The 12,509-nt window shown below is 35.6% G+C and overlaps 1 long non-coding RNA gene across 1 annotated transcript; it reads left to right on the top strand.

The window, feature by feature from the left end:
* Positions 1-11,597: 11,597 nt before the first annotated feature.
* Positions 11,598-12,218, top strand: LOC127105233 (uncharacterized). Its single transcript, XR_007794972.1, has 2 exons — positions 11,598-11,808; positions 11,917-12,218. It is a non-coding gene; the product is annotated as an uncharacterized LOC127105233 (long non-coding RNA).
* The last annotated feature ends 291 nt before the right edge of the window (positions 12,219-12,509 follow it).

The raw sequence follows: 12,509 nt of genomic DNA, 5'->3' as shown, positions 1-12,509 counted from the left end.
CATAAACAATCTTATCCTTTGGTACCCAGAATTTTTTGGGTCCTTTATGATTAGTTTTCTCAGAGTTTCTTAGAACTTTGGGTTTTCTAGCATTATCAAAACGTTGTGCTTGTGTATGTGTGTAGTGATAAGAAAATGGAGATTTAGGTTTGTCATTTGTGGAAGATTTATCTTCACTGGGGTCATACCCTATTCCTCTTTTATTATTCTGACTTACTCCATAAATCATGGATGCCATTCTGCTTCTCTCTATCCCATTTTTCAGAAACTTTTGAAAAGATTTTTCATATTCATAAATTACTGTGTTCGAAGTTTGTGGAGCTTGAGATAACGCTTCTTCAAGTGTTAAACATTGTTTATTTGTGGAGTCTCTTTCTAATATCAAAGTTCAGTTTTCATCTTTTAGTTCTAAAACTATCATCTTAAGTTTACCACATTCTTCGATGGTTTCTTCAAGAACCTCTTTTACAACTTTAAATTTTTGTTTAAGTTTCTGATATGAGTTTAGAGTTTCAGAAAGGCATGATTCAAGGTTAGAGCGAGAAAGATCAAAAAATACCTCTTCAGAGTCAGATTCTCCATCTGATGTATTTCTGGAGGTGGTAGCCATGAGTGCCACATTTTCCTGTTCTTCAGAGTCTGATTCTGAGGAATCAAATGCACTGCCATCCCAGGTGGCCATCAGTCCCTTTTTAGTTCTGAATGAACTTTTCTTGAAATTCTCTCTTCTAGAGCTTTCTTTCTTCAACTTGGGACATTCATTTCTGTAATTACCTGTTTCCTTACATTCATAGCATGTTATATCTTTGTTTGACTTACCTCTGGAAGTTGATTCTGATCGATCCCCCATGGGTCTTGGTCTTCTGAAGTTATTATTCCTTTTTCTCCAAAGTTGTTTTACTCTTCTAGTTTAAAGGCATAATTCTTCTTTGTCGTTAGAGTCTTCCTTCTCAGAGTCATCATTGTCTTCCTCTTCAGCCTGGAAGGCTTTGTTTCTATCTGGTTTGCGTCTTTCGGATCTGGAATTTAGTGCTACAAACTTGATCTTCTTTTGAGGTTCATCTTCCTCCAGTTCTATTTTGTGGCTTCTGAGTGAACTGACGAGTTCCTCAAGGCTGATATTGTTCAGATCTTTTGATAACTTTAAAGCGGTGGCCATGGGTCTCCATTTCTAACAATCTTTTTGACATTATCCGCAGTTGTGTATCCTTTATCCAGCACTTTGAGTCCTGCAATTAAGGTTTGAAATCTAGAAAATATTACCTCTACAGCTTCATCGTCCTCCATTTTGAAGGCTTCATATTTCTGGATTAGAGCTAGAGCCTTTGTTTCTTTGACTTGAGAATTTCCTTCGTGAGTCATCCTCAGGGAGTCAAGTATTTCTTTAGTTGTTTCCCTGTTGGTGATATTTTCATATTCATTGTAGGAAATAGCATTGAGTAGTATCGTTCTGGCTTTGTGATGGTTTTTGAATTCACGCTTCTGATCATCTGACATTCTGCTTTTGGGAATAGCAACGCCAGCGTCTGTCATAGGTGGTGTGTAGCCAATTGTGACAATATCCCATAGATCAGCGTCGTAGCCCATAAAGAAACTTTCAATTCTGTCTTTCCAATAATCAATATTTTCTCCATCAAAGATTGGAGGTTTAGCATTATAACTATCTCTTTCATTGGTGTTGGCCATAGTTTTTCTCACGCTGGATCTCTCTACACTGTTAAGTGTTTGATTAGAAAATCAATAACAAAGTCGTAGCTCTGATAACAATTGAAGGTTGAGAAAAACAAGAAAGGGGGTTTGAATTGTTTTGGAAATAAAAACTTTTTTAGAAATCAGACACACGGAATAAAAAGGAAATGACACAGAATTTTATATTGGTTCGCTTGAAATTCAAAGCTACTCCAGTCCACTCGGCCAAGGTGATTTCGCCTTCAAAAAAGACTTAATCCAGTAATCTTGAAAGATTACACAACTAAACGTCTAAGAGAATAATCTCTCATCCCTCTCAAGTATTCAAACTGCACAGAGTCACTTGAGGAAGTAGTTCAAGCAAGAGTATAAATTGTAATGTAAAGTTCTTCTAACAAAAAGCAAATATTATAGAGTTATAAGAACAATAGCTTTTCACGTAAGAGCAGCAGCTCGTGGGGAAATTTATGCAAAAAATTAGGGATTATGGCAAGTAACTACATCCTGCTGATCTTCAGTTTTTGAAGACTTTCTTGAGCACGTTGTCGGATTCTGATTCCCAGTAGCAGTCAAGATCACAGTGGATATCAAGAGTTGGTAGAAGGATTAGTGATTATTGTATTCAATGTATCCCTTTTCCATGTAAATTACCATTTTTCAAACTTTTGTAAAGATCTATGGAGTCTTGTCATTTACAGACTACCATTCAATTAAATAAAGTCGAGCTTTTATCCAATTGTTTCTACTCTTGTTTAATTCATCCAAATGGATTTAAATTTTATTATGATCATTTTTGAAATTAAAATTTTAAGCAAAAAACGTATTTTCTTAAAAATATAAAAACATTAAAACAATCGATTTCATTAAGAGGAATATCAACATTAGTTTGAAAGCGGTAAGCCCTAAGTGCGGAGCATTATTGGTTTTCCCCAAGCAGTTGGCGTAACTCCTCTTTCATCCCCAACAGCATGTCAGTATCCGTTGTTTGTTGATTTCCCCAGCCAAGTCGTTGGCATCTCCAGTTGAGTTTGTGTTCAGCCTCCCTCGGGTTGTAAGCATTTCATTACAACAGTTTGTTTGGTTTTGGCAGAACTCTGGTTCCCCACAAGTCGCCATCAGATTCGTCCCCAGTCAAAGTTTCCTCCTAGTTTCTGAGCAGCTATTTGTGTTTATCCCCCACAGGGTTGTCTCCCATTTAATATGGTGTTGACCTAAAAAATTCCCCGCGAAATTGATAGCAGTATCCTCAGCAGATCTCATCCTTTCTTCCCCAGATAGGGTTGAACCTTCGAGATGGTTGATCTTTTCTCTAGCAGTTGTTTCCCTCTTTTATGGATTGGCTAGGAATTGTATCGATGATTCAAACCAGCGACATGTTGTATCCTTTGTGATTGCTTTGTCAGCATAATCATCATATATACATATGCATATACATATACACTCATATAACTTGTATTATCGCATGATTACATTTTTGTGATTTTAATCCTCTGCTATGGTGGTACTTTATCCCCATATAGGTTCAGTGTGTCTGTCCTCCTTCAATTGTAGAGTGTCATCCCCCTAAGCAGAAAGACTTTAACCTTTCTCTCTTCCCCACTGAGTTATTTCCTCGTGGACGATTATTATTTCAGTTTCCTCCCCAGTTGAGTATCTGGATGGAGCCACTCCCCTTGAGTTACATCCTCATTGGGTTGAGTCTTAATTGACCGTTTCTTTCTAGATCTTACCTAGATAAATGCTTTTCGTCTCCTAAGAGTTTATTACCCAGTAACTGGTAGTTTCTCCTCGGTTTGTAGTTTGTTACTTCTTGCCCAATACCCGGCAAAAGTAACCCCCTTTTTCCCAACGGACTCATTTTCACGTTTCCTAGGAAGTATATCCTTGGTATGTTCATCCTAACCGATGACAGATATTTTCTTCTCCTGCTTTGAGTTTATCCTCGATATGTTCATTCTAACTGATGACGGATATTCTCTTTCTGGTGTTCTACCCAGTAAAAAGGTAGTTGCAATCCCTATTTTGTTTCCCAGAGAGTTAATCTTTGATATGCTCATCCTAATCGATGACAGGTTTCCTTCTCTTTGCAGTCTTCTGCCCAGTAGCCGGTAGTTGTAAATCCTACTTTTCTCCCCTTTGCAGAGTTTATCCTTGATATGTTCACTCTAACCGATGACGGATATCCTCTTTGTGGTCTTCTATCCAGTAATTGATAGATATAATTCCTATTCTTCCCCTCGGAGTCTATCCTTGATATGTTCATCCTAACTGGTGACGGATATTCTCTTTTTGGTATTCTAGCCAGCATTCGATAGATGTAATTCCTACTTTTTGTTCAGGCAGTTTATCCTTGATATGTTCATCTTAACCGATGACGGGTATCCTCCTCAATGTCCCCAGGAAAGTCTATCCTTGATATGTTCATCCTAACCAATGACGGATATTCTTCCTTTGAGTCTATCCTTGATATGTTCACTTTAACCAGTGACAGATATTCTCTCCCTTTGGTCTTATGTCCAGTAACTAGTAGTTGTAAATCCTACTTTTTCCCCAATAAGTCTATTCTTACCCAATAACTGGTAATGAATACGCCTCCTGGCGACCCTCAGCGAGTCATCCTTGATATGTTTACCCTAACCGGTAACGGATGTCTTCCCTGTCAGATTTTGTTATCCTCGTACCTAGTAACTGGTAGTGGATAATATATTTCTGCTCCTCCTGTATTGAAGATCTTTTCTTCCCCAGTCGAGTTTGAGTGTGTTTTTCCTTAGTAAAATCGTTGTTCATGCTTGGTTCGACTATTTCAGTTTTGTTCTAATCTACCTGTTTCCCTTGTAGACGTTCCTTTTATTCCTCGGTTAAGTCTTTCCATTGATTTTCTTTCATGGAATTTCTCCGATCCCCCAATTGTTTTAAGTCGTAGCCTGGCCTACGCACAACCCTTTTCCCCTAGAGTCTCTGTCTCCCTAGTGAGTTTTCCTTATGGAAATGCATTATACTCCTGTGGACTTTCAGTATCTCCGGATTCTTTTCCTATGTGGCAACATTTCCCCACAAAGATTTATTTTAACGTTCATATCATATGCATCATAAGGTATCTTAGGGACAAAAATTTGTTCTATATGTTGTTATTTAAGTCCATTCTACTGAGTCGATACGAAGATTTTAACCTTCATCTCCTCAGTTAGAATGTCCTTAAATAGGGGAAGCTATAAGACCCCAATTTTGACCCTAAGATCCCTCATGCTATACCATCATATGCATTGGCATTGGGATCACGCACAGGCATCCTCCTTACCCCTCACTCATTGGGTTTGCATTGGGAGAGATCACCAAGCATATTTGATTGTATCATACTTTGTATTTTATCATCTTTACTAACCAAAATACCAAAAATATGTCTTTGCATTTGTCTAACTCTTTTGTAGGTAGGGCACATGATCACCTATGATCTATCAAGTTCATATCTAGGGTTTAAGACCCTCATTGCTAAGAGCTCAATCAAGAAATGATCTACAATGGCTCTAGGCATCATATATGGATCCCCATGAGCATCACATGTTATTTTGATCAAGAATTCATCAAAAGTTTGGAATTAGTTTGCCTTGGAAACCCTAGTTCATCTGGGTATCTTGTGTAACTTCTTCATCAAGCTTCTTCAACAATTGATCAAAGATTTCAAGGTATATTTCAAATTTCATCATCTTGTGCATATATGATCTCCCATGACTCCCAAAAATCAAGAGAATTGCAAGCCAGCAAGTTGGTTGATGGGGGTTGACCAGAAGAATTCATCTAATCAAAACTGGGTTACCTAGACCCTATCTCCTACAAATTTTGTCATATGAAAATGATTCCAACATAAACGTTACTCTAAATAATATTCCAAACAACTTTCATGTTTAGGTCTAGAGCTAGTTTTGCTTGGAAAGTCATTTTTACGGTGAAAGATTATAGGTCATTTTGTCTAAACCCTAATTTGGAGGTCAACTTCCCAAGGCCATAACATTCTCATTTTTTATGAGATTAAATATTTCCAAGTTGCAAAATCAAATTCAAGATGTCTACTTCAACTTTGATGTTTGGAGTAAGAGCTAATTCAATTTTTATGACCATGTGATATGAGGATACATTATAGGTCATTTTGGACCAATACCATTGAACAAGTGATTTTCCTCAACTTCAAAAATGCCTAACTCCTTCATATCTAATCCAAATGAGGTCCAATTTATGACCATTTTGAATTAATTTGAAATAGCTACAACTTTGGTGAAGGAACTTTCCTCATTTGAAGCTCACACAAAACATTAACCAAGGTGGAATAAGTGAAAATATGGCTTGACACTTAGAAATTTTTTTGATATGTTAAAATTTTCAAAATTCCATTTCAAATTTCATCATGATACAAGCTTCAAATTGAAAAGTGTTCAACATGAAGGTTGTTCCTCTTGATCCAACCTTACCAAAATGTCCAATTTCATCCATTTTGGACAAGATTTGCATGGGCTGCACATGGCTTGAACATTGCATAATCATTTGGAAAAGATAAAACTTTCAAGCTTCCATATACATTTTCCTTGCATTCTAAGTTGATTTCAGACTTACTCACACTCAATTATGGACCAAAACGAATGATCTCATGGGCATGTACACGCCCATGCACACATGCACCACTCATTGCTAATTCTGGAAACTCAATTGTAAGGTGCAAATATCATCTGATTCAGCTATAAATAGAGGGCCTTATGCTCATAATTAGGGACTCCTTCGCGCCAGCTTTGATCCCAAACCCAAAACCTTCCATTTGAGAGGATAATCCTGAGAATTTCCTTTGGAAATTAAGTTTGAATCTCATTGTTTTGAGATTCAAAACTCCAGGGATCCAAGACCTTTTGTGCATTCTAATCTACTTCTGCAAGCATCCTGAGCAAGATCAAGCACAAGTCAAAGCAAGAACAACTGAACCCAGACCTGCATTGAAGGTATTTTCCAGAAAATTTCATCTCTTCGATTCTCACTCAATTCTCCATAATTCTCTTGGATCCTTGGTTGTCTGAAGCCCTACCAATGTAGGCAACAAGATTGAGTTGCTTTGAGGTCAAATCGAAGCAACTCAGATCATGCACCTCAAATTTCAACTCCTTGTATCTCTCAATATACTTGGAGTTAGGATAAATTGAGGCCAGATTCATGCTCAGTGTCATTTTTACTTTAAAATCATGTACTCCTTTTTTATTTTAGTGATGGTTATGATTGGACAAGTCCGACGAGGCTCGCCTGAGAAGGAGACTGGAGATTTGCTCCGGTGGTGAGTTGGCAAGGTCCAGAGGCACATGATCTGTTTGATTTGTTTTAATCACGAGCGTTGGTTTGAATTACCAACTTAGTGGCGGGATGACTAGAGTCCACAATGGATTGCGCACTTGTGGCCACTTGATCTGCCACCTCAATTAATGAGGGAGCTCAAGTGGTCCACGTTTTTTTCTGATTATTTGATTTTCATTTTATTTGTGTTATTTTTATTAATTCATATTAATTTTAATATTGATCCAAAAAATATGAGAGTTTCACCTAAAAAATTTAAATAAATTCCTCTTTCATTTTCTGAATTAAAATTATTTTTTGATCATTATTAATATTTTTCATAATTTAATTGATTTTATAAAAAATTTTAAATGTTTAAAAATAGTTTTAAGTTTCCAAAAATTATGAAAAATTTTCTCCAAGGTCCTTGGACCTATGATAAATCTCATGGTCATTTCTTTGATGTTTTGATGAGGTTTTAGGAATTTGACCAACCATAATTTAATTTAATGCATATTTTAATTGATTAAATGTCAAATAAATTATGTTGAGCTTCTAATTTTGCCTTGTTGAGTTTGACTTGTGTTGTTGGGCCTAGGTCAAGGTTAATTTGACTTTGTTAAGTTAAGATCATTGGATTTAGGGGATTGATGAAATGTACATTTCATCTCCCAAAATGAATGAATGATCTTAATTTGGTAAAAGTCCTCCTTTAATCAATTTGTGTTGATTCAATTCCCCCTCCCTCCTCATCTTATTCCCCTTCTTTATTCATTCATGCCATGGACCTATGATATCTCTATATCCTAAGGCTAATTGATTGCAAAATCAACATGAGTATGGATGAGATTAGGTTCACCACACTTTTGAATATTCTTTTTGTGTGTGGTATGTTTCATGAGCATAGTCCATTATACTATGTCTCAAACATGCATTAACACCAAAATCTCTATTGTCCGGTCTCAAATAGTTGTGACTTCTACATAAGTCCAATTACGATTGCTTAACATAGCGCTAAATTTGTGACACAAAAAAAAGGCATAGCATTCTAGTAAGTGAGATTGTAAGCCTCCCCTCTTTCATGGTATTGTGTGGAAACTTGGTCTTTTTTCCTTCCTTTGGAAGATGTCTTGGTTCAAGGATTCATGCTTGTGATAAGTGGGTTGAGTGTTCTCCAAAGAATGACTTAAATAATACAAAGCAAAAGCAATACTAACTTATAATCAACTAACCACTAACATTTAATTTCAAGTCATTTACTTTTATGTACTTTAATTTCAAGCTTTATTCATTTGCCATTATTCATACCATTCAATTTATTTACTTTAATTCCCTTTTTACTTTGCCCACTTGGGCCATAATTTGTGATGTATTGTGTTTGTATGTACTTGTTTGTTTTTGTGGTTTCTTGACCTTAATGAACATAATAAGAACAAAAACCCTAAAAAACATTTTGTGTGGACTGTTGGATTTGATCTGAGACAATGACTTAGAATTAGGCAACACTCCCTATGCAAAAGGACTTGGCCAATGCAAACTTTTATGAAACCAAGTGCTTGTGAAGTGAACATTCCTCTGATACAATGATGAAAATCTATTTGAGTTCATCTGTAACATGATCATATTGAAGCTGTTATTTTGAACCTGCGTCTAATGCCTACTTTTGGAAGTCATCTAATGCATGGGAAAATTTGAAGAAGATCATGGAATTGCTAAGCTTGGATGTGGTTATCTTTATTTGATGCCTTTCTTTCATCTTGATATTTGTGTATTGATATTGCTTGATTTTAAAGTCCAAGGGAAAGTTGGGTTTCTATGTGACATTCTTGTCTTTGCTTCAAATCTCTCCCTCTTTTCCAAAATCTTCTTTGCTTGTGTTTGTTTTCTAAACTTAAACTATTTTGTAAATTAGAAACTTTGGCCTTATGCCATTGCATTTTTAAAACTCCTTTCTTAATCAAATTTGTAAATGAACTTAACTATACTTGACTTAAAATTTCAAAAGCCAAAAATAACTAACACTCATTCAAACCATTTTTAGGCCTCTTGTGCCTTTGTTAAACTTATATTTTGTTAAAATTAATCCACTCACTTTGAAATTGATACCACAAACTACGAGGTTTTGATCCCTCATTTTTATGTTGGTACGTAGACACAAGTTCGAAGGTCTTGTCAAGCACAAAAATATAATTAATGAATTCTTTTCTCATCCCCCCACTCTATTTATTGCAAACATCATTTTGTACAAAAACACATATGCACACAAGAAAGGGCTCCCTAGGAGTACCTAGGACACTTTGGGTGCTAACACCTTCCCTCCGTGTAACCAACCCCCTTACTTGTAATCTCTGGCATTTTATTAGTTTTGATTTTAAAACTTCTTATTTTTGGGTTTTGTTCGTACTTTTCCCTTTTCCCTTGGAAACAATAAAAGCGTGGTGGCGACTCTGGTTTTATTGACGTTAAGCTTATCCATAGCTTGATGGTCATGAATTTACCGCTACACCCACAATGTTAAAATAAAAAATAAGATAAAAACATAAAAAATTAAAGCATAAAATAAAAATAAATAATAAAATAGAATAAGCAAACAAAAACACATAACCCTAAAACTAAAGGATATGCTTGACTCTCTTTAGGTAGTTCTCCCCATCAGAGTCGTCAGCTATCGCATCTCGAAAAATACGATCTTAAGAGTGCATCGCAGGTTCGCGGATGAAAAAAAGAGTCTCCACCTAATTTTATTTATTCCTAAGGAAAGAAAAAATAACGATAAAACCCCAAGGGAAAGAGGATAAGATGGTCATTGCAACTAAATTGGGTTCAGGAGTCAGTTATATGAGGGAAAGGTATTACCACCCCTCGCATCCATTGTACTCAACGGGAAACTCATGATAGACTAGGGTTAAAGTGTTTGCTTAAGGAACGTTTGAAATTGTTTATTCTATTTATTAAAATATTTACAAAAGGGGAAAAAAAGTTAGTTTTTATTAGTGTGCTCGCCAAGTTTTCAAAACCGCGTGCCTACGTATTCTCATCATGCAATGAGAAAATCAAATCTTCGTGGTTCATATAGAAACTAAGTGTTTGTTTGTTTATTTTAGAGAATATGGTTTAAGTCATATTCTTGCGTTTAAACATTGGCTTATATGCTCGCACGAAGGAGGCTGAAGCGCTTGTTTGTATTCTGCGTCGAAATGACCTAAGCTATCACTTTTATGAAACTGATTTGAATTAAGTGTGTGAGGGAAAAAAGTATTTGATGTGTTACTGTTGATTTTAACTATTTTAAATTTGAACGATCGATCAATACGATGCACGCCAACTAATCAGTTACTCAAGGACAATGTAGATGTTCATCCACCCATCCAATTATTTGCAAAAAGGTTAAATTAATTTTATTATAAAAATGGTTTTGACTTATGTACAAGATTGTATACATGTTGGTGATGAGAAAAAAAAATATATTTTTGATATTTTTGACATTTTGAACTAAATAAAGGAACATATTTTTGGATTTTAGTTATTTCTAAAAGACTAAACTAAATAACCTAAATGACATTAACCTAAGTTCCTAATTGCTATCCTAAGTAAAAATTAATTAAATAATAAAAATAAAATAAAATAAAATAAATATCTAAAATAAAAACAAAATAAATTACTGAAAATTAAATGGGAGGGGTGTGAACTAATGTTGGGCTATTAAAATGGGGTATGTAAAAAGAAATTGAGCAAGGCCCAAATAGAAGGAAGCTCAGGCACAGCGTGAGTCCACCAAGGAGAGTCTATTGTAAACTCTGATCAGGGACGCCTTATCAGTTGACCATTAGGGGGTCAACTGAATCAATGGCTTAAATGGAGTGTATACAGTAAGTTTGAATGGGGATAACGTGAATGGAACCTAACAGTTGACTGGAGAAGTCAACAAATCTAGTGGAAGAAATGGGTGCCACTTGTCTAGATCGCTGGAAGCAAAAAGAGAGTATTTATTGGTTTTTTCTTCATAGTTGATTCATTTCACTCTTTTCTTTCTCTCTCTGCTTCATTCTCTCAGCTCTCTCTCTCTCTCTCTCTCTCTCTCTCTCTCTCTCTCTCTCTCTCTCTCTCTCTCTCTCTCTCTCTCTCTCTCTCTAACCTTCTCTCACTCCTCTCTAAAATGCCATCGGCCGAAAATTGCCCTCTCTAACCTTCTCTCGCTCCTCTCTAAAATGCCACCGGACAAAAATTGCCTTCGCTGGTGGTTCCACTCTAAACCTAATTTGAATCCCCCTAACCACCATAGGAACCCCAGAAAGCCATCGTGTTCTTTATTTCTTGGATGAACATGAAGAACCCTAACTCCTCAGTCTTAGAACCCTAACCCTAATGAACCCTAGATTCCACTGAGGAACCCTAACCCTAAGTACCAATAACCTTACCTAGAACCCTCTGTATCTTCATCATGTTCATCATGATGAAGATGAACCTTCATCTCCCTCCTTCGGCCAAACCCTAGGTCAACCCAAAAACCACCTAAAATTAATCCAAACATTCATCCAACAATAGATTGAACCAGTATGAATACTAATCCAGCCTCAATATCACACAATTAAACCAAACAACTTCCAAGCCCTAAAATCTAAATCCACCTTTGTTCAAACCTAAAACTAACTCAAACCAAATACCAAACCCCTCACAAAAACACATGCATCACCTACAATCACATAAATCAAACAGAAATCCTAAACAATCAAACCTAAACACATCATGAAAAAAACAAAGGGTGGAAAGCAAAAGACCTACCAACGGAGACGAGGCTCTCTCCGGTACCAAAAGGTAAAATTTGATGTTTTTCTCTCGTTTTCCTTTGTTCGCTTTTCCTTCTCCTTTTCTAATTGCTTCTTCTTCTAATTTTCTTTATATTTTTCTGTTTATGGTTGTGAGGTACCTCTTGGAGGATTAATGGAGGTTAAGCTCAGGTCCTTTAGTAATTCAAGGTGAATCCCTAAATGTCTTTGGATGGAGCTTTGGTGAGGGTTTAGGGTGGTGGCAAGACAACATATTTAGGGTTTTTTCTCTGTAAAATTTGTGCCCTCTTCTTATAAAACTCTAGGATTTATATAGGCTCTGAGATTAGGTTAGTTATTAAGCATGTGATTCCATTTCGGAAGTTTGGGATATAAGTTTGTGTAGTTTTGGAAGTTCCAATTGTAACAGAAATTTTGTAATGGGAAATTGATTCTTTCTGTTTTGGTGTTTTGGGAAATTGATGCTAACTTGGACTCACGGTTTGACTTAATAACCATAAAAAATAATAATAATGAAAACATTAATAATAATAATAGTAATAATAGTAATAATAATAATAATAATGACAATAATAATAAAAATAATATAATGATGCTAATAATAATAATAATAATAATAATAATAATAATAATGTTGATAAGAATAAAAGGGATAATGCTAATAATAATAAAAAGATAATATTAATAAAAATAAAAATAACAATTAAAAAAAGAAAGTTGGACCAATAA

The sequence above is a fragment of the Lathyrus oleraceus genome, chromosome 7, assembly GCF_024323335.1.
Source record: "Lathyrus oleraceus cultivar Zhongwan6 chromosome 7, CAAS_Psat_ZW6_1.0, whole genome shotgun sequence".
Taxonomy (NCBI): domain Eukaryota; kingdom Viridiplantae; phylum Streptophyta; class Magnoliopsida; order Fabales; family Fabaceae; genus Lathyrus; species Lathyrus oleraceus.
The sequence above is the reverse complement of the archived record's forward strand: the minus strand, read 5'-3'. Positions and strand labels throughout refer to the sequence as shown.